General features: G+C 40.7%; 1 pseudogene; it reads left to right on the forward strand.

Annotated features, from left to right (window-relative positions):
* Positions 1 to 23919, forward strand: part of LOC147817486 (uncharacterized) — a 101865-nt pseudogene extending 77946 nt beyond the window's left edge.
* Positions 23920 to 24338: the final 419 nt, after the last annotated feature.

The following is a 24338-nucleotide window of genomic DNA, read 5'->3' on the forward strand; positions in this document are numbered from 1 at the left end:
ATCCCTTAGATAATTAATTCAGCAGAAAAAGTAGCATTCAATTTGAAATCTTTTGAATATATTCATTTCCCCCTCAGCATTATTTCTTAAGACTAAAGTTTTTGTTGTTGTTTTTGTTTTGCCCATAAAGAGGAAAAGTACCATAAAAACCACAAACCTGATTTCGCAGCTATTTGAAGGTTGTTTTCTTGAGGAAATGAATTTAAATATCGAGTCAGGATTCAAAAAGGTTTATGGACCTGTGTGATGCTGAAGGCACAAAGTCGAGCCTGCGACTGTTTGGTTTAAGGTACTGTGTCTTTAGAGTGTCTTTGTGTACGTGATACATGATGTTTGTGTGCAGGATCTTTTGAATGAGAAACATGAGAAACGTATAAATGTGTTTTCAGTGATGAACGACTCAGACCTACATCCTGACTTTTCTGTCCGCACTCTCACAACTGCAAAACTCCCAAGTGAAGTTCAAAAATGGGGAATTGAGACTTTAATTGTCTTTGGCATTTGTGACATGACTAGTTTTAAGGCTGAACGGGCCTCCTCTCCTCTAAAAGACAACGTTAAGTCAACTTTAAATGGCACGGTGAGTCTTCAAAGAGCCTTTTCATTTTCCAGCAGACACACTCGTAGAGACAGAGGGGAGAGAAAGACATAGATCCTTCGGCTTCTTCGTTTCCAGCCTGTTGCATCACTGTTTCCCATGTGATTCTTTTTTTTTTATTTTTACTTGAGAAGTCAGTCAGTAATAGGTGAGCGCCGATGTCCTTTCAAGGGTTTGTTTCGGGCTTTTGTCAAACTCAAATTACACAATGTCTTTTTTTATATTCCTAAGACGTGGTGAAGGTTCGCTGTTGCTTGTTAAGCTGCAGTACATGGAAAACATGATTACAAACTGACTGACGTACTAATAACATCATTAAAAGATAAAAGGTACAGAAATAAATGATTTTCAGCTACTGAACAAAAAATATGAACACAACACTTGTTTTTGCTCCAATTTTTCATGAGTTGAAATTAAAGATCTAAAACTTTCTCACAAAAAGGCGTCTCTCTCTCTCTCTCTCTCTCTCTCAAGTTTTACTCCATAAATGTGTTTAAATCTGTGTCAGTGAGCATTTCCACTTTGTCAAGATGATCCATCCACCTGACAGGTGTGGCATATCAAGAGGCTGATTACACAGCAGCATGCTGCCCAGCTGCGCCTTTGGCTGGTCACAATAAAAGGCCACTCTAAAAGATAATAGTTTTGTTTTCTACTACTACCACAGTACTTAACTGTGGATTTCACATGACGTGGGCTACAGAGGTGCATATGATGTGGATGACAAAAACGAGTCAGTATCTGGTGTGACCACTGTTTGTGACCCATGAAGTGTGACACATTTCCTTGTTGATCAGGTAATTGATTGTGGAATTTTGGACTCGCTCCACTTAAACGACTGAAGCTGCTGGATATTGGCAAGAACTGAAACACGCTGTCATACACGCAGATCCAGAGCAGCCCAAACATGCATTACCGTGCTGCAACACGAGGCCATGGCGATGGAGGAATGCGTACATGTGGTCTGCGGTTGTGAGGCCAGTTGGATGAACGGCCACATTCTCAGAAATAACAACGGAGACCGCTAACGGTAGTGAGATGACCAGTCATTTCACGGACAACAGCTCTGGTGGACGCTCAACATGCTAACCGCATGCAACAGACAAGTGACCAGCCCAAAGCACACCTGTGCAATAATCATGCTGTGTAATCAGCATCTTGATATGCCACACCATGCAATTGCATGTTGCATTTATATTTTTGTTCAGGATGTATTATCTTTGTAAACTGACAATGAATCCAACCTTCTATTTTAATACCTTTTTATTGTTGTTTTTAGCTGTAACAGCATGATTATGGACCATATGTGTTATGAGTTTCGAGTTAAATGCTTGTTTTCAAAAATGGATGTATAATGCATTGAAATTACTTTCTGAAATATTTTACATGTGACTGGGTTGTAAAGGGCAAGCAGTCTAAGTGGTGAGATAAAAGCTTTAATAGTGCTTTATGAGCCATGGTTTTATGAATTAGCGGAAACCACTTAACTTTTTCTCGAGACCTTATTTTGCTCAACATTTTAGGAAAGTGGCTTTTCTTCTGATTGTTGGCCCCTGGTTCCTGTACCCTCTCATTCAAACATAGCACAGGTGTTTCTGTATGTTTACATCAAATTGTTGACTTAATTTTATCACAAATGAAACTTCTAAACTGTTCTCGAGCTGCATTCATTTAGCATTTATCAACATTGTGGTTACCCGATAATGCAAATGAAAATCCACCACTGTTGTTCCTTAATGTGGCAGTGTGAAACTCAACAGCTTGGGGGTTCTTTAATTGGTTAGTTTTTTTTTTACAGGCTGTAGAAACATGTAGACATAGACGATGTTTAATCACCCATACATTTCTAAATGGAAATCTCTGGTGCTTACATAACAGAAATGTGGATAATGGTGCATGGTGCCACATGAGGTGGACCAAAGGGAAACAGCAACAACAATTTAGTGTCAAAGGCTGAGGCAGCGTCATGTGATTCTTTTAAATCAGCCCCTCCAACCATCCGCCCACACAGGTGTTTTCACTAATTAGTTTCACGAGAGAAAGGCAAGAAGAGACTTAATTATAAACTCTCTCACTCTCCTGTTGGCTTCACTGCACCTGTTGGTGAGAAAATTCGACATCTGTTAATTCATCCTGTATATATGAATTAATTTACCGATGATATATTTAGTGTTCATACATTTACGTCCACGCAGTTTATTTACTTATGTTAGCACAATTATTATTTACATATTTACAAGTTTAAATATCTACATATGCATCTGTTTAAACAGTCATAGTAACTTCAGGAATCCATCTGTGTAGTTTTCCTCCTTTTTACCTCAGGCTACGTCATTTTAGCCTCTGATTGGTTAGGTTAGTGACATGTGACTCAGAAACAGGAAATATGGAGGAAAAGTAAACGTGCTGCCTCACGAGTTCTTCTGTGTCCATGCGGCTGTTTCTTTTATCAGGACAGATTCAAGCCTCCACATATCGGACCCTCATGTTACACTACAGAGATCCAACTGAAGACACCTGTGCAGAGCTTTGTAGCTCAAATATCCTTTTGAGTGAAAGAGTTTATTTTTGAAACTTCAACATTCACATAAGAAGAAATAACATTACAGAAATGACATGTATTGAAACTGTGACTCCTTGTGGAAGAAACACATGTAGATTGCATTTCGGATGAGACTTGGTGTGTTCTGATTCACTGCATTGCAGTCAGTTTTCTTGGAGCCTTGATTTAGAGACCACTAACACCAACACTGCTAGATATTCATGTATATTATAGTACAGTATATTTATATACTGTATAAATCTTTTTAATCCTGTCCCGTGTTTGCATTTGCAAGTTTCTTACCTTTATGCAATCTTGATCATAAAGAACTTTGAATTGCCTTGTGTTGGAATGGTGTTACTGTATATAAATAAACTTGGGGGCCCTGCCACACAAACATTTGATTTGGTGAAATTTGGCACTGACATCGCCTAATTTCAAAGTATTTACCACAATCAATGGACACGAACGCAGGCACAAAGAAAATCTCCTCTAACTTTTTAATTTGTATGAATCCAAAATCCAGTTTTATTCAACCTCGTCTGTAAAAGGAATGGTCAAGAGCCCAAGGTACAAATAAATCACTTGAATAAACTGTAAAGTTATTGTGCAATTAGCGGCCGAGCTAATGAGCTTTTTGACTGTCAGTTAAAGAGCCAGCTGTCCTGAAGAGAGTCGTTTTTTGCCTATTCTGCAAAGACGCACGGATTAATTTTGCTCAGCCCCTTTCAAACCTAATGAAGTGTTAATGAATAAATACAGCAATAAACAGAAATAGAAGGCGTGTCTTGCATATGGCACACAGTGCAATAATCCCCCAAAAATATCCGCTTGTATGTGCGGATATTTGTTTGTGAAATTCAACGATCAGGGGAGTTGATTAACTTTGCAAGTCGACTGTGCATATGAGATTGTATGCATATGTGTGTGTATTCATCTCTTCATGTGTTGGCCTACCCGTCTTGATTCTGAACTCACTGCAGACAAAAACATGCAAAGTAACAAAGTGGCTCAGAGTCTAATCTACAAGTCGATATTAGTCTACATTATTTCCATGACGCCTCATTTGCTGCGCCGCTAAAAATTTACATACTGAGAAAGGAATCTGATGTACGAAACGCAAAGCGGCATTTGATGTGTGTAGTCATTAGACGCCAACACTTGAATAAACAAAATTCTGTGGTAAATGTCACCACATTTGCATATTAATTAGGCTGAATATATCTACGCTGCGAGCGTCACAGGAACGAGAAACAGCACAGCAGACTGCCTGAATGAAAGGCTGACAGACTCACATGAAAACAAACCAGGAGGTAGACATCCAGTCAGAGAGACGCACAGGTCCAAGCTGCATTCCTGACTCTCTCTCCGTTTTCTCCTCTTTGTTGTCTTTTCAGTACCAAGGTTTTTCTGTGCTAGCTTGTGTCATATATATATATATATACTTGTATACCTGTCTCTCTTTCCTTCTTTAAGAATGATTTCCTTGTCTCCCTTCCACTCTGTGTAAATGGTGTCCTTGTCTCCCGCTCTCTCTCTGTGTTAACGGTGTCTTTGTCTCTCGCCCTCTGTGTAAATGGTGTCTTTGTCACCTCTGTCTCTGTGTGAATAGTGTCATTGTCTTTCTCTCTCTCTGTGAATCATGCCCTTGTTGTTGTGCCCCTCTGAATGGCATCTGAATGTGTCCTTATCTCTTCTACCTCTGTTTGAGGCGTCCTCACCGCCCTCTACGCTATTTTGTGTGTGTGATATCATCTCAGTGTGAAGTAAATCCAAAAGCTAGACTTTTTTTTTTTTTGGCTTAAATGCTGTGTGAGCAATTTTTCCTTCGAGTCAAAGGGCACCAGTTTCAGTGAGCTATCCAGTTCTGTTAATGAATCCACAGTGTGAATGGTGTCCTTTTCACCCTCTCCTGTTTGGCTTGGATCAGGATCTTGGTCCTCAAGGTAACTCAGCCTCACCTCTCTCTCTCACTCTTCATCTGTGTGAATGGAGTCCTATTTGTGTGAATGATGTCCGTGCGTTTTGCCTCTTGTGTGGATGTCCTCTTTGCCAGGCCTTCGTGGTAGAGAGCTCAGGTCCTATCTATTTTCATAGCATCTGGAAGTTACTTGATGTCCTCCAGGCTTCATGTCCTTAATATGTGTTTGCAATTTATGAATAACTTTCTCTTGTTTTCCATATTGCAATTTTACAATTATTATTTCTATGTGCACAAAACATGTACTGCCTGTTTTGTTTGTTCTGGTAGAGCGATCCCTCCTCCAGTGCTCTTCCCGGGATCTACTTTTTCTGTTTTTCCTTTTTCAATTGGAGGGTGTGAGGAAAGAGGATGTTGTTGTGGGCTGTGCAGATTGAAAAGCTCTTTGAGGAACATTTGTGATTTGAGAGGTAAAATTGACTTAACCTGACACATAAGCCCCAGACTGACTTGCTCATATATAAAGTGGGGCAGTGAGATAAACGGGTATGCAGAAATACAAATAGACACATCCCACTTACGTCAGACAGACGAGTCGTCCTGATCCCCACAAGCTTCTTAATGAACTCAATTTAATCATTCAGTCCACTCACCACCAGTCTTTTTAAACGCCCCATCTATACACACTGCTGCCTAGCAACTGTTTGATTGGCAATTAAGTATTACACCCGCTCACAACAACAGAATGAGGGACATCTCATTAAAACCAGAAAATAGGCTAGTCTTATTTGTCCCATTGATGAAACAGCAACACAACCTGATGCCATTTACTGCCACTCCTCATGTTCGACATGCAACTCCAGGAGCGTGGTGGTTTAGAAGTCCGCTTGATCAGAGGAAATGTAAAACTAGTGTGATATTGTTTTGTTGAGGAGAGCCTCGTGTCCTGTTTTTTGTGGGGAAAATGAGGACAACTCCAATTTCTCTCCTGAAGACGAGGCATTATGTGAGATCTCATTTTAACAGCTGTGGATGGCCGTCTCTTTCTCTGTTTCTCTCCGAGTTTCTCTTTTTATCTCTCATGCACCCCTCTCGCACATAAACACACATTTTGTCAAGTAATAAGAGCTGTGACAGGCCTGTGGACAGATAGTTAGGCTATTATTTTGAGCTTTTTGTGGACACTGTTTCAAGGAGTTACTCTAACTCCAAAACAACACTTGAATTTTCCTCCTTGAAATGTGTTAATCTCACAACAGCAGGCAGTAATAATTCTCTGATGTGGTTATGTCTCCTCAGGTAATTCAGTCTTCAGATACAGTCATTTCAGTAAAGAAACCACTGCAGCCCCGGTGACCTGGAAATACCTTGTTGTCTACACAAAGTGCAGTCTATTTAATATATCGGGAACTCAGAGTCACAAACCAGCTTGACATATGTCCCTCTTTTCCACAAGGAAATTAGATTTGGTTGAGTGGAGGGAGCAGAGATAGTGTTTGTTGTGTTCTGCTGGCAAAAACAACGGCGACTGATTGAGTTCCCGGCCAATGAGGATGGCAGAAGCAGGAAAGTTTTTCGTGGTCCTGAATTAATGGAGCATGGAGCTAACTCTGCCAGAGTTAGGGCTCCGTCTCCCACCGGGGCCATACATGCTGCAAATGTGTGTACACATGGCACCGAAATGCACTGTGGGCGAACATATCTGCCAAATGACAATTGTTATAACTCCGCCGTCTCTCAGGGCCGGCTGACAAAACACTATTTCCCTCCTACTTTCGTCCCAGAATTAAGGTTATTCAGGCCATAAAATCTCCAGCTGGGGTGAACCACTGTACACAGAAAATCATATTGGCCTCCAATGTTTTTTTTTTGTTTGTTGGCCATCTTATTGACAAAGTCGGAAAGAGATCTGATCTCCAGAGGGAGACTGACCCAGAATCTGGAAGCCAGAACCACAAAACCTCTTTCTCCATGAGTCTTGAACTTTGAGTGAGGCAAAACTAGGAGCCCTGAGAGGCCTGTAAGGGATCATCAACTCACTAATACATGGTTGAGCCAAACTGTGTAGTGCCTTAGAAGTAATTAAAAGGATTCTGAATTTAATCCTAATTTTGACAGGAAGCCTCTGTACCCAAGCCAAATGGGTGATATGTGATATAGGAACATATGCAGCAGAATTGATAATAGTAGATGCCATGTGCTACAGCTTATTTGCTTAACAAGAAAAACAGACTATTACAATAATCAAGATGTGAGGAGACAAACCAGTGGATGCTTTGCACTAGCTGTTGGAAAGATAGGACGCAGTCTGACTGTTCCCTAAATGAAGATAACAGCACTGACTAACAGACTCAAGATGTTTCTCAAAGTTCTGACTCAGAACTTCAGAAGTTTATGGAAACCACTTGAGTTAAGAGCCTTGAAAGCTGTTTAATGTTGTAATATTTCAAAGGTCTGATTTGGCACAAATGTCAGAACGTAACATGTAGTGTTATTTACCTGCATGAAAATATGAGACATCCAATCACTAAACTCCTCAAGACGGTTATGTAAAATGTCAAGATTTGAAAGTTCAAGCAGTTTCACAAATACGTACAACTGCAGATCATCAGCACAGCGATAAAGACGCAGCTAAACTGACAGATAATGTGCCATAAAGGGATGTGAGGAGAGAACAGAACAGGTCCCAGCACTGAGCCTTGGGGAATTCCACAGAGAAGCACAATCAGTCACTTCGGCATTATGGACACAAAGATATCGTCCGATGTTGAACTTAAAATCTTAAAAGGTGCATTCCTGTGAATGCTACAGCTATGACATCCTTGGAGTCCAGGTCCTTGGCTCAGAAAATAGGAACTAGGTTCATCCTTCCTTTGTGAAACTGGGTCTGTAAAATTATCTAATATGCTACTTATTATTATGATAACTTATGATAAAGTTTTGTTTTCTCCTTCTGATTAATAATCTAAATAGACAAAAAAAGAGAAATTGCTGAAAATGGAATCATGATTAAATTAGGGTTTCTTTTATTAATTTGCACACACAGGTGGGAGCATCAGCTGGAGACTTGGTCAGCTTATACTGTACATTACCAAACTGCAGGTGAAGCTCTATGTGGAGATTTTATGTTTCTGCAGACTCCACTCTGGTATTTGCAGTGGGAATGCAGCTTCTCTAACCAGCTTGACATTTTCTGCCCTCCATTTTATGGTGTTATGTTTGTTCTTCACTGGGTTTTAGTTTTCTTTTTCTTTTTCTTCCCTGCTGATTTCCAACTTCAGCAGAGCAACTGAACACCGTCATATTACAGTACAGTGGAGTTTAAAATGACTGGTGCCTATTTATGTTTCAGAAGACAGATTTGTTTCCATTGGCGTACACTTATAAAATATTATAAATTTTACAAAATAAAACAACATAGGACAGCAGATGCAACAAGAACTGCTTATTTCATGACATGAGCATGAAAACATCATGACATTGAATTTTTCAGTTTCTTAAATCTTCTTTGAGAATATTAATTTGGTACTCACAGTTTGACTAAAACACAGTCTAATTTCTTATTTGAAGTTTCGTCACAATTTCTTTTTTTTCTGTTGAGTGTTTTTATTGTGCTCTGCTTTTGGGTTATATTGGTTTTATTAGTCCAATGATGGGATGGGGTAACATGAGAGCTGAGAGTTCTTAAAGGAACAATTTGACATTTCTTTCTTGGCGAGAGTTAGATGAGAAGATATAATTTTCATATATTTCATGTATCATATATTTCATATATCTTCTGGACTACATCAGGTTTATTTGTGCTGACATATTTGTTCCCACCCACTGAAGCCATGTCCAGTTCATGTCTGTATCACAGCAGTAAAAGCAGAATCCAGCTCAGAGTCAGCTGCTATCTGTGTCCATGACAGTCCATTCAATGGCTGATATTTCTTTGTGGGTCAAAGTAACATAGTCACCAGTTTGACTTCATGTTCGCAGCAGCTGCAGATTACACAGGTAAATAAAGAAGAACGGCAAGTTGGACAGAACAAAGGTTGGTGTTAGAGAGGGATCTTCTGCTACTTTATCTGTGCAAAATGTGCATAAAAATCTAAATTGTCACAAGTGATCCGATGTCTGAACGACGACTGAGTATTTGTATTCTTTTCAGATTTAGGAATTAACACGTAGGCAGGGAGGCATGATCATCTGAGGCCTATTTTAAACATGAATCTTTCACAGTCTACAGTGACTGCAGGCTTCTTGCCACATTAGCATCCACAGCTGACACTGTGACCAATCTGTGAGCTAATTCACTGCCGTGTATATTTCTGGAGAATACTGTTTCATTTATGCTGAGAATTCAGCGTTGCAGCCCAGCTTGACTCCCTCACCCCTCTGTTTCAGGGAATTAGCGTTGTTTACTTGTTGTTTCTGTCCAAAGTATTTGTTTGGCAGAAAAGCACGAGCTCTGCTTTCAGCAAGTGAGCGTGAAGACTTGGAGGCATCTGCTGCTGTGTGTGTTGCTGTGTGTGGTTCTGACTGTATTTTGTCCATGCAGACATTTTTATCTGGATTAATGTTTTGTGCGTGCCTCATTTACTCTCAGCCACTCCATGCATCTTGGGCAGACAGGGAAGGTAAAAAAAATAAAGGAGCAGCATGAGAAAGGAACTTTCTTTTCATTTAATTCAGTCTCTGAAGAAACTGAATTATGTCCCTGACACTTTGAAAACATGTATAGATTTTTTTTTTTTAAATTTTAGATCTTTTTTCCTATGATGTGAAGAGATGTTTAAGAAACCCGAATTTATTTCATCCTTCAAGTATCTGTATTTTTATTTTATTTTTTCACATTTCTATTAGCCACTTTGACATCTATCTTTTGTCTGTCTCTATAAAATGTTTTCACAAAGAGGGCGGCACTTCAGTGGAAGAAAGAAGAGAGAGTGTCGAGTGTGATGGGTGAAGATTGTCCACACATTTATATAAATTGAAAAAGTATAAATTTGGTCTTTTTTGTCGTAGCTAAACTGCTAAAGGTTGGGAGTTCTTCTTCCTCTGGTGTTTTTCTTTTCTTTTTTTTCAGTTACCACCTCCTTCTGGACAAGAGGAGGACTGACCCTGATGAATGAAAAGAGTCTTGCTATCTATCAAATATGGATTTTGTCTGTTTGTGAGACAGTGGAAATGACTAATGTAACTCCGGCCTGTCTGATATGCATATACAATCATTCTTGTCGGGGATGTGGCTCGTCTGCATCGTTTTCTTGTGTATGCATTTATGAGCTCATGATGCATGTTTCTGTGTTTGTGTATCTGAACAGACATTGTGTTTGTCTGCGGCGGCCACAGGTCATTTAAGCTTGACAGAGGGCGGCGGGGCCGGGAGCTGCAGCCATTAGCCTCATAGAGGCCCACTGAGACTCACAGAGACTGTGGAAGACAAGACCAGATGATTATAGCTCTGTTCTTTTCAGCGGCATCGTAATCACTCAGTCCCTTTTATTTAAAATCATCAGCTCAGATCAATGAGTTAATTTTGAGAAAAGTGCTGAAGGTTTAAAATCCCATAGCCAGACAAATAAGTCCAACTATTTTTTTCTTTCTATTTTTTCTTTTTAACTTTTTACCTGCTTGAATAAACGTTCTTATGAATCTTTACTCGGACAGATTTCTTGCCGGCATTGACGTCAGACTGAAACTTGTAATTTCAAAGTTATGATGCTCAGCTGATTCAGTGAGAAGACATGGTGCAGCTTATTTTCCTGTATCTCCTGCAGATGAAAACATAAAGAAGAAAAGAGGTGATAAGAGCTGTAAGATAAAGATGAATCATCTCCATGCAGCTGATGAAGAGATATTGATTTTAATAAAAACCCAAACAGTTATTAATGTCGTCCACATTGGGTCGTTCAGACTATATTGTCCTTTTCACATTCATTTTCCCACATGTGTAAAAACTAATAATCATGATAAATGTGTGGTTGGTTCCTTTATCTGAATGCAAGTTTCCCTCTTTTATTTCTAAGGCATTTAGCCTCCCTTGATTTGTGGAAACTATGAACTGGTGAATCTACTGTACACGCTTTTTCCTTCTGTTCTCCATACATAAAATTTGCTTGTATGATGAAATATGTGAGCAATCTTTATTTTTGTAAAGAAAAAGAAAATGTCATTGTCATGTTAACGGAGCGGCAAACTGAGCTGAGCAGCAGAATAAAGAAGGAAGAATAAGATAAAAAAAAAAATCCCTCCATTGTGTTATAAATATTTGATTTGGACATTTCCCATGACATAAATAATAACAGCCTCCTCCCTAATGTCTCAACCTGACTGTGATTTAAAGCTTAAAATGTTAATGGGACATTTTTTTTAAAAATAACCTTTACATAAGGGGAAATGGAAAATTATGAGACAACTTTAAAAAAAAATGATAGTAAATACAATTATACACTGAATTACTAAATGACCAGTTTTTACATGCTGTGCTGAATATGGGTGTTATGTTTTATATCAAGTCTACTGGGTATATTTAACTTATCAATGATCTGTTATAATATCAGAATTAAGTGAAGATGACTGTTGGCTGGAAAAATAGCTCGCTCTCTAGAGAGATCATGTTCAGTCTGAGCTGCCTACAAAGATCCACAGCTACTGTTCTGACATATTGGACCTCTTGTTTTTTCTTTTTTTTTTTTTTACAGAAAACAAATTATGTAATACATATAAATCTGGGCCATGGAAAAAAAAAAGTTAAATGAATGAATGAAAAAGTTTGATCCCAAAATACTGCGAGATCTCTTATGAATAATTTGCACCGCAGCTTCAGGAATTATTCACCCGGAGGAGGACGGGCGTCACTGAGGAGTCACGCAGCTACCATTTGTGGCATTTGTGCTCGTGCACAGGACAAGGTAAAGAAGAAGAGGAGAGAGGAGATGGGTTAAAGTGGGTGGTGGGAGCAGAAGACATCGTCATTCATTCGCATGCTAATGGATGGTGACATTTTGAGGATTACCAGGGGAAGGAGAAGGAGCAGTCTGCTCGTCTGTCGCAGCCAGACCAATCCAAATCAAGACACATAGAGACGGCCGGGGGAGGGGCTGATGGGACTGGTAAAAACTTTATAGTCAGACTAAGTGTTTACCGAGAGGTTGCTCTGTTTCTATTTGACAGGTGGGTAATATTAGTTATTCTATGTTTCACTGAGCCAAAAGGTCAATATTGTTTTGCTTTGTTTGCTAATGTCTGCGATAGCTAACCCCAACTGGTTAGTAAGCAAGCAAGGAACCAGTGTCACAGTTGTGTCTTATAAGGTTAAATTACTTGCCCATGGACATTCGGTTTACTCTCTAGTTTAAGGCCTGTTGTTGGTGTTAGCTGAGAGACAGCTGTGAGTATCGCTGTGTGCAGCTGATGTGCTGGCTGTGGGAAACCGCCTCCGTGCCTGTTAGCTTTGAAGCAGCAACTATAACCGCGGCTTGCTGTCTCATTACTGGATATTGTAAGATATTGTTGGAAATGGTTATTTTGGCACATGTGTAAAATCTGTTGTATCTGCATCAGTATTTCCCTTTAAATGAAATATAGACCTGATACAAATAAAGTGTTGGGAGTAATATCGTCCATCACCGTGTGGCTCAGCCCACACACACACACACACACACACACACACACACACACATTATTGTCAAAGCATCTGCTGGACAGCAACATCTGAAAACTGAGAAATCCAACAACAGTTTCAATTATTGATAGTGTGGCTGGTGGAGATGAAATCCCTTAACTAATGAAAAAGTCAGAATAAAAATATATATAAGTGAAAGAGAGACAGACTGAGGTACTTGGACCTGAGGAAAACCTACGTGAACCCAAATCCTACGATTTCGTTTTTTTTTTTTTTAAACAGAACCAAGCACAGTCAGACCTGATCCAAGATCTAGATGCTGGGATAATTACAGTGTATCCAGAATGAGTTTGGCCTGATCACACCCTAACAGAGAGAGAGAGAAAGAGAGAGAGAGAGAGAGAGAGAGAGAGAGAGAGAGAGAACACCTGCAGCAGCAGCAGCAGCAGCAGCGTGATGACCCATCAGTTAACAAGTAGCTGCAGTGGAAAAGAGCAGCGATATAAATATAAAGTTCTGAAGATTCTCAGTCTCTTTCGCCAAGAGTACAATTCAAACAATGTAGATGTAACGTAGCCTTAGTTTATGGGATTTGATTACAAGTCTGAGTTTGAACTGATGACATGCATCAGATTTCCATCACAGAAGAGATACTGAAGAGGGAAAGTTACTGCCGCAGTAACCTGATGGTGAAGGTGATAAGATACTAAAATACCATAAAGCACTGTCGCACAGAAAATGAGAAAGTGTCTCATGTTTTATGGATATGAATTATGGATGTTATGCATAAATAACAATGATAATAATATTGCTTTTGCTTGTCAAAAAGTCGTTCACAGACATACACATCATCACGTACGCGTCATTCAATGAATGAAGTGCTTCATTAATTAAAAAAAAAAAAAAAGTTTCCAATTGAAATACATGTGTCTGGACAGACATGGATGTAAAGTGTAACTTGACTGGGTGTTGGAGGCATACAACCAGTGACGTGGTGATTGATTTCTGCCATGTGATAAAGGTCTGAGCCTTAAAACAGGAGTTCTGTAACTTTGTGATGTCACAACAAAGCAGTCACTACTCTCAGCCATGGCCCCAAGCCCCGCCCACCTGGATCCACCATCCAACCTTGCCGGATTTGGTTTCTCTGAGTGTTTACCTGAAATCCGCTACATATATATATTTTTTTTTTTCAAATACTCAGAAAAAACAGTCAGCCAATCAGAGGGCTCCGAGGCGCTCTTCTGATTGGCTCACTGACCTGTTGTTCTTAGAGCTTCAGAGAGAAGCCTGAGAGAGTAGATGTAAAACCACATTGAGAAATATATCTTTTTATGGATTACCAACTTCAAATTAAACGCACCTTGTGAATCTTTCCTTCATGTCAGCCACAAAAATAAGATTTCAGAATAGACGGCTGTAGACATCCACCCATAGATTTTTTTGACACAGTGTCAAATTAGTTCAAACAAGTCAATATTCCTCAGTAAGTGGAGCATATTTTTCACATTTTTTATCATTTATTTATAATTTACATTTTTGATGGTCAGAGGTGCCTCACAGTCTCACAGTGGCTCAAGTTACACACGACTTTATTGCTAATATTCTCTTAATTAAATGCATTGATGCAAGTTATGGGCTCATAAATGGACAGTGAACCAGGAGAAGCAATGTTCCCATAACAAATGTAAGTTTGAATAAGGGTCATTTATTCCCATATCATCGGATGCTGTATTGTTGGTTTTTAAAAGTGCAGAGCGAGATGCTCAGTGTGAGGAGCTGACACTGTGAGAACCTTCGAGACTTGACGGTTAGCTGGTGAGAGGTGAATCTATGATTGGAAGAAGGCCTCACATTCACCTTGTCCTTTTCATCACCACCGTGTTTGCTTGTTGTTGGTTTTTAAGGATTGATTTTCTGACATCGTAGCTTGTTATGTGTGCAAATAGTGCTTGTCAGTTGGCGCTCAAGCTTTGGATTGTCCAGAGCTTCACGCCGGCTCGTTACTGTGTGAGTCTCAGCTACATCCACAACTACAGAGGTTGAGATCGGGGCAGACCCTGGGTCTGAGCGTGACGTATTGGCTCAGAACCGCTAATCAACTGCTGCCACTTCAGGTGAGTCAATAAAGTATTCCTGCAAACACCTCAATCCAAAAGAAACACAAAGCGAAACAAACAGAAGACATGACGAGATAATGAAGTAGAGTCAAAAAGCAAATCAAACAGCTCTGAACAGAAATGCATTCCACATGATTGAAAATGTTGTGGTGACTTAGTGGGAGAAAATATTGTGTGTTTGTGTTCGCTTGACAAGACGTCAAAACAATTAATCACGTGCACTATTAATCACTTCAATCACAGCTGGGCTGTTTTTTATACCAGCAGCAACCCTGTGATTGAATCATGGATTTGAGTCAGCGTTAAGGCTTTTCCTCTGCTACCAGCTCATTTAGAGCAGAAGGTAGCTATGAATCAGCCGTTCACAACACAAGGACTGTTTCTGCATATAAACTATAGACTTATTTATCTTTACTCCAATTCTCTCTGGCGCTGGGGTTGGAGCACAAGGTGAATTCTCATCTGTCTGATCTACAAACATCCAGTTTGATTAGTCATGCCTGTTTGCTCAAGGCAGACCGGGGCTGTGAGTCATTAATAACGCCTCTGCTTAACTTCCCACAGACTTCAATTTACAAACTATCGAAAAGCTCTGTTTCACTCTGAACTCAAAGGGAAATCAAGACTGGGTCAATAAACTGAGAATGAATTAATACAAGACCAACTGTTTTCTCTCTCAACATGTTTACTAATGACACACACACTCAGACGCACACACACACACAATTTACACCTGTCAGTTTAATTGGAAAAAAATCACAATTGGAGGTGCAACATGAACACGAACGTTGACGATCTTATGTCGCAATACAAGAAGATGGAACTGAACCGTGGTTCAGTAATAAGGTCTGAACCTAACCACCAGTTCAGAGGATCGTTATACCCCTGTTCAGTCTTCAAGGGGTTGATCCTGCCAGGACCAGAGTGAGACCGAGGTGAGGTGCGTAGGGTGGGGCACAACTTTGACAGTAGTGCATGTAGTGAAGACTTTAAAGGAATTTAACACAAGGTATTAAAGGATATCATTTTATCCTATCAGATATTTGTGGTGAAATTGTGTCTGATTTCTTCAGTTACCTGACAACCTGAAAACATAATGCCCCCCCGGCCACAGGTGTCGCGGGGGGGGGGGCATAAAGATAAGAGAGACAGGCTGCTCTGGCAGGAGGTAAGCTTCAGCAGCGATCCGGCACCAAATCCTCAGACAATAATTATGCAGAACAATACAGAATGAAAGCAGCTCATGAGCCGTCATTCATTAAAAACACCCTGCACGTGTTCACATCAATCATGGTGCACACATTATTCACAGATAAAGTCAGAATTTGAAATTACAGATGACCTGATTTTTATTTCATTTTATATATTTTCTATTTTCTGGCACCCCCCAGACCTAAAAGTATTTCTACTATACAATGATGAATATATATATATCAAATATATTTTGTGTAGACTGGATTGGAACATAGATTTTGCAAAAGTAAGAGGTTTGATTTGGAAACACCTTAATGTTCTTGCTCTTATTAGGCTGCCATTGTGGCTATTGCTCTTTCCACGTACACTTATCTTCCCAATAGCTTAATACAACAAATTCAGGCACACTGGCCGAGGGCTGTCAAAAGTCATTTTGAGAAATGCAGGTCATTAGCCAAAGTACACGAACCAGGTGGAGGGGAAGTGAGTGCAGCAACACGACAAAAACACCAGGCCCAATGCAGCGAACGTGGCACATTAGAAATCTAACAATAACTGTTATTCAAGGATGAATTGATGTCCGCAGTCCTGGAACTTGAGGCGTATAAACACATTTTTTGTCGAGAGCGACGTGCAGATTGAAAATGTTGACCACCATTTGACCCATCTGAGTATGCACTCAATCAGATCTCAATTTACCAAAACACAGAGCAGCTAGACGAGCCCATTTTCAGTCGCTCCAGTAAAAGTGTCCCCTCTCACAATTGTTGAGTGCACAAATGGTCGGGTGGGAACAAATCTCCGCCTGTGCTTTTGTTATTGTCGGCGAACAGCCATCGTATGAGGGGACAATGTGGAAGAACGCTCAACACCTTGATTTTGTGAAAACAGTAATTACCTGAGTGTGACCTGCAGTGTTTCTTACTGAGGCCTGGAGAGGGTAACATAAGAGAAACCTATTGTGCTTTGCCTTCGTGCACCGAATCTGCTGCAACAGAAAAAAAAAAAAAAAAAAGCTGTAGCTTCACATTGACGTGACTGTGCACTTTGCTCTCCTCAGATTCTTGTTCGGTGTTTGTAGCTGTTAGCAGCACAACACACACAACCCCGTCTCCTGGAAATCACATTTTTATACTTTACGCCTGGATTAGAATCAGAGGGACGTTCTGTTCCAGGGAGTGGAGCGCTGCGTTCTTGTACCACACGGAAAACTCCAGGTTAAGGCGGATTGGTGGGTTTACTTAAGTAAAAAATACTAGTTCACCAATGTAAAGACAGACTCTATTATAAGTAAAAGTCTTGCATTCAAATTCCTAAAACTGCAGAAGTAAAAACGACTCATTCTGCAGAGCAATGGTCCCTGACAGTAGCGCAGTATATTACTTTTTATATGACAATATATTGTTAATACTGATGCATCAGTTCTTCCTGAGGAGGAGATTGCTCTATGTATTTTATACACAGGTAGCTAGTTCAGTGCAGTGGTCACCAGATAAATGTGAGGGATCATTTTGTGAAGATGAAAGTTGGAAATGAGACAAAACAAAAGTTCTGGTTCACAGATGTTATTGTTTTCCTGGAGGTTTTTCTACATCGTAAAATCGCACCGCTTTGGGCCTCGAACAGCTACTTAAATGAAACTATGTGAGAAGTTTAAAGGGGGGAAATTACTCTTTGGTGAAAGTGGTAACAACCCAGAGACATTTGAAAGTCACAAACCACTGGTTTAATCTTTAACAGTGTGCTGTTGTATTTTATCCAAAAAAGTAACTGGTAACTGCATCTGTCAGATAAGAGTGAGTTACACACACGGGGGAGGGACAACGGCAGATAAATTACAGTTGTAAAGATGTAAAAAAGATGTAAAAATATGTTGAGATGATTAATTATAAAAATGATAAAAGAAAAGGGGAAAGTGAAGCTAAACTATTTCATTTTTTTCTTAAGATGCACATATTTCAAAAGCTCTATTTGAGAAGTGAGTCGCACTTCCTGGGAAAGATTAACAAGTTTTAAATGTCTGTATTGGTTTCAGGAGAGCGTGTAAGCAGGGTGAGATATAAAAAGTCAATTAACATTTCATTTACATTTACTCATTTTATTCAAAGCGACTCACAAGTGAAGAACAACACTGAAGCTTCATTTAAGGAATAAATACTAACATCTTTAATTTAAGTATCACTGCTGTAAAAAAAAAACAACTCTACTTATGCAGCATGGCGCATTTTAAAATAATGTTATTGATGCATTCATCACTTTAATGTTGCAGCTGGTAAAAGGAGGGGTAATTTTTAATTACTTTATATACTGCTGGGTGTTCATGTGAAATGTGTATGTGCATACACACATTTACATGGCATTTCTGAAAATGTTTTGATTGTGATTTTAATACGGACTCTTGGGAGATTAGCCTTAAGCTAAAAGAGATCCAAACAAACAACACTGAATAAATCAGAGCTGACTAAACCCACGCAGAAAGAACCACTTACACTCGTCTGTTAAGGTTGTAATAATGTATAATGTGAAATGTGTGTGACGGTGAATTGTTGGAACGGGGATTGCCCAAATTGGAAACTGGTTCGGCATTTTCCCACTAAACACACAGCTGAGTTAAATTCAGGTTATTCCACAGTTGTGTTAAAAGTGAAGCTGAAATTAAAATCAGTCCTGACCAAAAAAAAAAAAAAAAAAAATCCCCTTGGCTCAGGTTTTTTTTTGTTTTTTTTCAGCTAAACCAACAAATTCAAAAAGCAAACCGTACTCACCAAAGTCCGTCAGGTCAGTTTGGGATCCTGTTCAACTTTCCCAACCTGGTGATGGTGTGTGACGATGAGGTTGGATGGGAGGTGGTGGCAGATAAACAGAGAGAAAAAGGGATGTGAGGGATGGAAAAACCTCACAGGTTTCTCATGTTGCATATTTTATTGGGAAGGCTTTTCTCTTCTGCTCTGCTCCGGCCACACACTGAACCGACTGGAAAAAGTACCAGGTTGTTTGAACAGTAGTAGTGGGTACTGGGTGTACTCGGTGGTGGTGGTGGTGGTGGGGTCACCTAAAGGGCACCTGGCACCCATAAACCTTGACTGCCGCAGCGCAGAGCTCAGGACTTTGAATCCAGACGCCACATAATCTAAAGCACTTCACAGGGAGGTGTGGCCGAGTCTGGAGGATGTTAGGAGATCAGCCTCAAGAGACTTTGTCAAACTCCACATATAAAGTGATTTATTTTCACTGTGCCACCGAAGCGCACGAGAAACAAAAGGCCTGCTGCAACATCACATGCAAACAGCTACACGGATATAATCCATTGTCCTCGGCTGCCAGAGAACAAGTCCCTCAGCCGGCTCTTCAGCCGCAATCAGCTGAGCAGAACCAGGCTTCTCTCCAGGTGTCTCAGCCCTGGTTAGTGACAAAATATTACCTGTATCAGTGCAGATCAACAGTGCAAACAAGACTGAAATATCTCTCATTGTTTTGCCACGAAAAACATAGAAACACTAATGAACGCAAGATATTCAACCTAATACACCCCCACCACTGTACCAGGTCCATACCATGACATCATTGATGCATAAAAGCAGGAAGTGTTTGGTTGCCACCCCCTTTAACACCTGGAAGCTGAGAATAGGTAAGTGAATGATGTGTCGCTGAAAAAACTTGATTAAAAGGTATAATAGGCATTTTAAGTCTTACAGCCCAGACACGTCCCGAACACAGCGATACACTGCTGCCACCCTTTTCAAGTGTTACGTGTGAAAATAAGGAGAGCGGGACCCAATTGCAGATTCAAAAAAAAAAAAACAGAGTTTATTACAAAAAACTGAAAATCACCAACAGGGAAAAAGCTTAACCGAGGACCACTCAAGCGATTGCTGAGGGAAAAACAACAAAAGATCAATAACACAAAAAACCACGAGGGGCAAAAACTCAGGAATAAACTCAAGTGGTCCAGGAAGAAAAATACTCACTAGTACACTAGAAATACACTGGAAACACTGAGCGGGAGGTGAGGCAGGTTCTCGTGAGTTGTAGTGAGGAACAGCAGGCATACGAGTGAATCGTGTGGCACAGGGGAATGTTTGGGAGAGGCTTAAATAACCAGGCTGATTGAAAGGAATCAGGAACAGGTGATGGCAATGAGGCTGCTGCCGAGAACCGGCCCCGCCCCCCCGTGCTGCCCTGAGTGAGAGAGGACACAGAGGTTAAATGGAGGCTCGACACAAAAATAAATCAAAAACCAAACCATAACATCAAGTGGGTCATAGCTGACGATAGAAAGGGATTACATGTTGTTTTTTAAAGTAAAATCAGGCTTGGTGTAAGCAACCTTAAAATTAAGGGCCCCATATTGTAGAAAGTAAGATAGATCCATATATATTTTTATTTGATCACTTGAAAAAGAGGTTCAGGGTCTCTCCTCTGATTGGTTGATCAAGCTGTTGTTGCTGAAGCTCCAGAGAGAAGCCCGAAAGAGGAGATGTAAAACTGCACCGAGGAAAACTGTGTGCGCACACCAACCAGTCTTCATTTCTTCTTCTTCCACAAAAAAAAATAGTTTAACCTGCACAAAGGTTTATTCACAACATGTATCAGAATTAGATTATCTTTATTTGTTTCCCCAACGGGCCTTTTTTTTGTGTGTTTTTGCTGCATTTTCATAGCTGAACAATTAACTTGGTGAGTGCTGTGGTATTATAAATATGGCCACAAGTGTTAAAATGAAACCCAGGTCGCAATAAAACAGAATTACCCTTTTAAAGTTTCACAGTTTATGAGAAAATATTTAGTGTGAACCGTGCTGTAAGACATTTTCTTTAATACGCTTCTCCTCTTGCAGTTTGTGTGTAGCTTACACACCACACGGCAAAAGAGTCCCTGGAGGAAGTTCCCAAAGATGTGGTCGCTAGAAGTGTGTGTGTGTGTGTGTGTGTGTGTGATCAAATTGGGGTTAAAAAGATTCTGAGCGTGAAGAAAGTGATGTTCACCAATGATCCCGAAAGTTGTAGTTCGGAAGCAGCTTTTGAAAAAACCTGATCCATCCTGGAAATCTACGTCACCTTTGCAGGCGACAGAACCACCTGCCCTCCAGTTGGACCGGTTCTGTTTTGTGATTGGACTGTCACTGTCCAATCAGAGTGTCTAACCCTAACCCCGCTACTGAGGTCATGTGTTCACTGGTTTTATTTAGAAAATACAAATCATTTTTTACGCGTGCACATTCATCTGCAAAAACACATTTATTTTTCCAGGTTTACATGGGTTGATTTACAAACTTTGGATTTATTTATGAACATCACTTTTCAAGCTCAAAAATCTTTCTGACCCTAATTTGAATCCATCCAGACATAATTCCCATAATTCCAGTGAAACATTTGTAGAATTTTTTTTTTCTGTATTTTCCTTTGTAGTTATACACCCCCGTCTGTATGCCTGGGTGCACGTTGTTGGACTTTGTGTCTCATTTCACTGTCTGCTGTCTCTGGCTGTTACTGTCTCATTAGCATTTTTCTCATTGCTCCCTCTGACTGACCATCTTTTGTTTGTATTGTTTTGTGTCTGAGTGTCTGTCTGGTGCATTGTGCTCTGTCCGCTCTTCGAACTCTGCGATTGTGTGTTTACCAGCCTCTCGTGGTCATCCTCCTCATCTCTCAGCCTGCATGTACTGTACATCCAGTCCTGTAACTGCGCTTTAGTGCTGCATTAACACCTCATTACTCGCAGAAGCATGAAAAGTCTATTTTGTTCTCTCGGATCACTGACGTCAAACATACGATGAACACAGCTCGGATTCCTCTTCTCGTCTGAGCATGGAGCTCTACAAACTCTTGTTTGATGCAAATTTAAATGGGGGAAACAAATGAGGCGACATGAAACTAATGTCGATATGAATATTAACTCATACATTACAGTCAACCCGAGCCTGCAGCGGGAGAACGTTTGTTTTCCTCTGTTTGTCTGTTTGCTCAAACCTGCAATCGAGGATCAATCACAGGAGCACAGACACATGGATCAACTCCAAACACACACAATAGTAATTGGTTTTTTTCGCAGACGGATCTGACAAGTCGTCACGTTCATCCTCAAACAGGGACACGAGTATACAGTGAGGGCGCCACGTGCTTCTGGAAATTTAACATCCGCAAAAAATGATGACTTTCTTTTAACTGGGTTCAGCGCACCGTGGTAACCAGATACTTCGCCTGGTGTGTTTTTACCGTTTTGTTGTGGCTGGCTGCGGCTCAGGAGGTAGAGCAGGTCGCCCACTCATCAGAAAGGCGGTGGTTTGATCCCTCAGCTCCTCAAGTCAAAGACAAGATACCGAACTCTAAACTGCCCCGTGTGAACGGGTGAGTGCGGCGCGCGTTGTAAAGCACTTTGAGTGGTCTAGACTACAAAAGACTAGAAAAGTGCTGGATGAATGCCATTTTACCATTTCATGCAGATTCTATAAACATGGAAAACCTGGAGAAGAACAGAGAATAATATTACTTCATTACCAAGGTCAGCATTGAAATACAAAAAAAGGAACAAAAGTGAAACAAAATGGGTTGCTCCCGCTCAGCCCCGTCAACTTCACATCCACATGAATCCCAATTGGTAATTAATTATGAAAGACTGTTAGAACATATCAAGTCTGCAGATTTACTACTGTACATGTCAAAATACTTGAGTCCCCAAAGATATTACTATCAGATAATCAAGGGCAATGACCCATCTACTCAGCTGAGGAGTCAATATCCCGATGAGCACTTCTTCAATTAGCGGCCTATAAAAGGGGCAGCTGGGGAGCGTCAGAGTTACAGAGCAGATTTGGAGATCTGGGGCTTTCTGCTGCTGCTGCTGGGGCTCTCCTTACAGAGAAACCGAGACACATTGATAGGAGACTGTGGGAGGCTCATGGCGCTGTGCTCTGAAATGGTAAGAGGATGCTGATATGGGGTTTTTAAACATAGATCACAGAGCATGCTTGAAGTGAACATACCATCAAAGCTTGACTGAAATTGCATACTCCATATCTAATGTGTTACCAAGTAGAATATAGCTGTTATGTTTTACCCATCACGTGCTAATGCATCGTTAGGTCTAAAGATGAAAACAAGACATGTGAAATAAGAACACTCTAGACTTAGTTTTATTTTGTCTTTTACAGGAGAGGAGCAAGATATGTCCCACCCCCAACATCTATGTATGTTCCTCTTCATCAGATCTATTTAGATCTATGGAAAGACTACTTCCTGTCTGGGTCATCTACTGAGGCACTGATGACCCTTCTCAGGAGGGAGAAGACTGATGACTGGGTGCGATATAAGGAGGTCCTCCCACTGGTCTACTGGCCTGCGCACGCACTGTCTTACACCGTTACCTCCCAGGACATTTCGAAAGACGACCCTGGTTGACATCGCACATAAGATTCGTGATGCTATCCTGTCTCTCCTGGACAAAGTGGTCCACCTCCCAACGCTGGCGCAGTGTCCTGAGGTTGGCTGTGGCTTCAGACAGCTTGCCAACAGCCCAGCCTTCAGCCACTGTGTGGGAGGGCAATGATGGATGCCACGCTCCCCAATGCTGCGCATGCACAAGACTACCTGAACAGGAAACTCCTCCACTCCATCTGGCTTCATACTATCTATCTGTGACAGCACTGGCAAAATCTCTGGACATATTTGTCAGGTGCCCTGGTTCAAATCCACAACACCCAGGGTGCTGAGGAATGGTCCAGTGTTTGTCAGGGGCTGTTACCCACCAGATGGTTACGTCAAGGTGGGGGATGGGAGGATACCCATGTCTGACTGCACCAGTCAACCTCATAACCCCGTACAGGGAACCGGTGAGGGTGAAGAGTGGAGGCACGCTTCAATAGACACATCTGAGCTGACCGCGACCCCTCGACTTGCTCGTGGGCTCACTGCTATTCTCGAAGCTGCGATGTGAAGCCCACAAAAGTCAAGGGGCTGATGGGAAATGGTATTTGTATTGAATAATTCCATCCTGATCTGAGCATATGAAGTGAGCCGTGTGACACACTGGTGTACAAATGTCGGTGGGGTATCGATTGAGATTTTCTTTCTTCTGGAACAATCATATGAAATATTTAAGTCATGCTCAGAAACCGAAAACCTAAATTCAGCTAAAAGAGCGGATAAACAGCTCGGTGACAGCGATTATCATCAGCTAGGTAACGAGCCACTGAAAAAAAAAAAACCCACCACACCTGATGTCCGGCGATACAGAAGAGACGGGAAAAGCAAGACAGAGAGAAAAAACTGGCACCGTTTTAAATCTCATTCTTCATTTTGTCTGTTTCCTGGCGCCAAGGTCCCCAAACAAAACCCTTCAACACATGCTGCTGC

Source organism: Seriola lalandi, unplaced genomic scaffold, assembly GCF_002814215.2.
Source record: "Seriola lalandi dorsalis isolate HSWRI2012SDOR001 ecotype SW California unplaced genomic scaffold, Sedor1 jcf7180002054951, whole genome shotgun sequence".
Taxonomy (NCBI): Eukaryota; Metazoa; Chordata; class Actinopteri; order Carangiformes; family Carangidae; genus Seriola; species Seriola lalandi.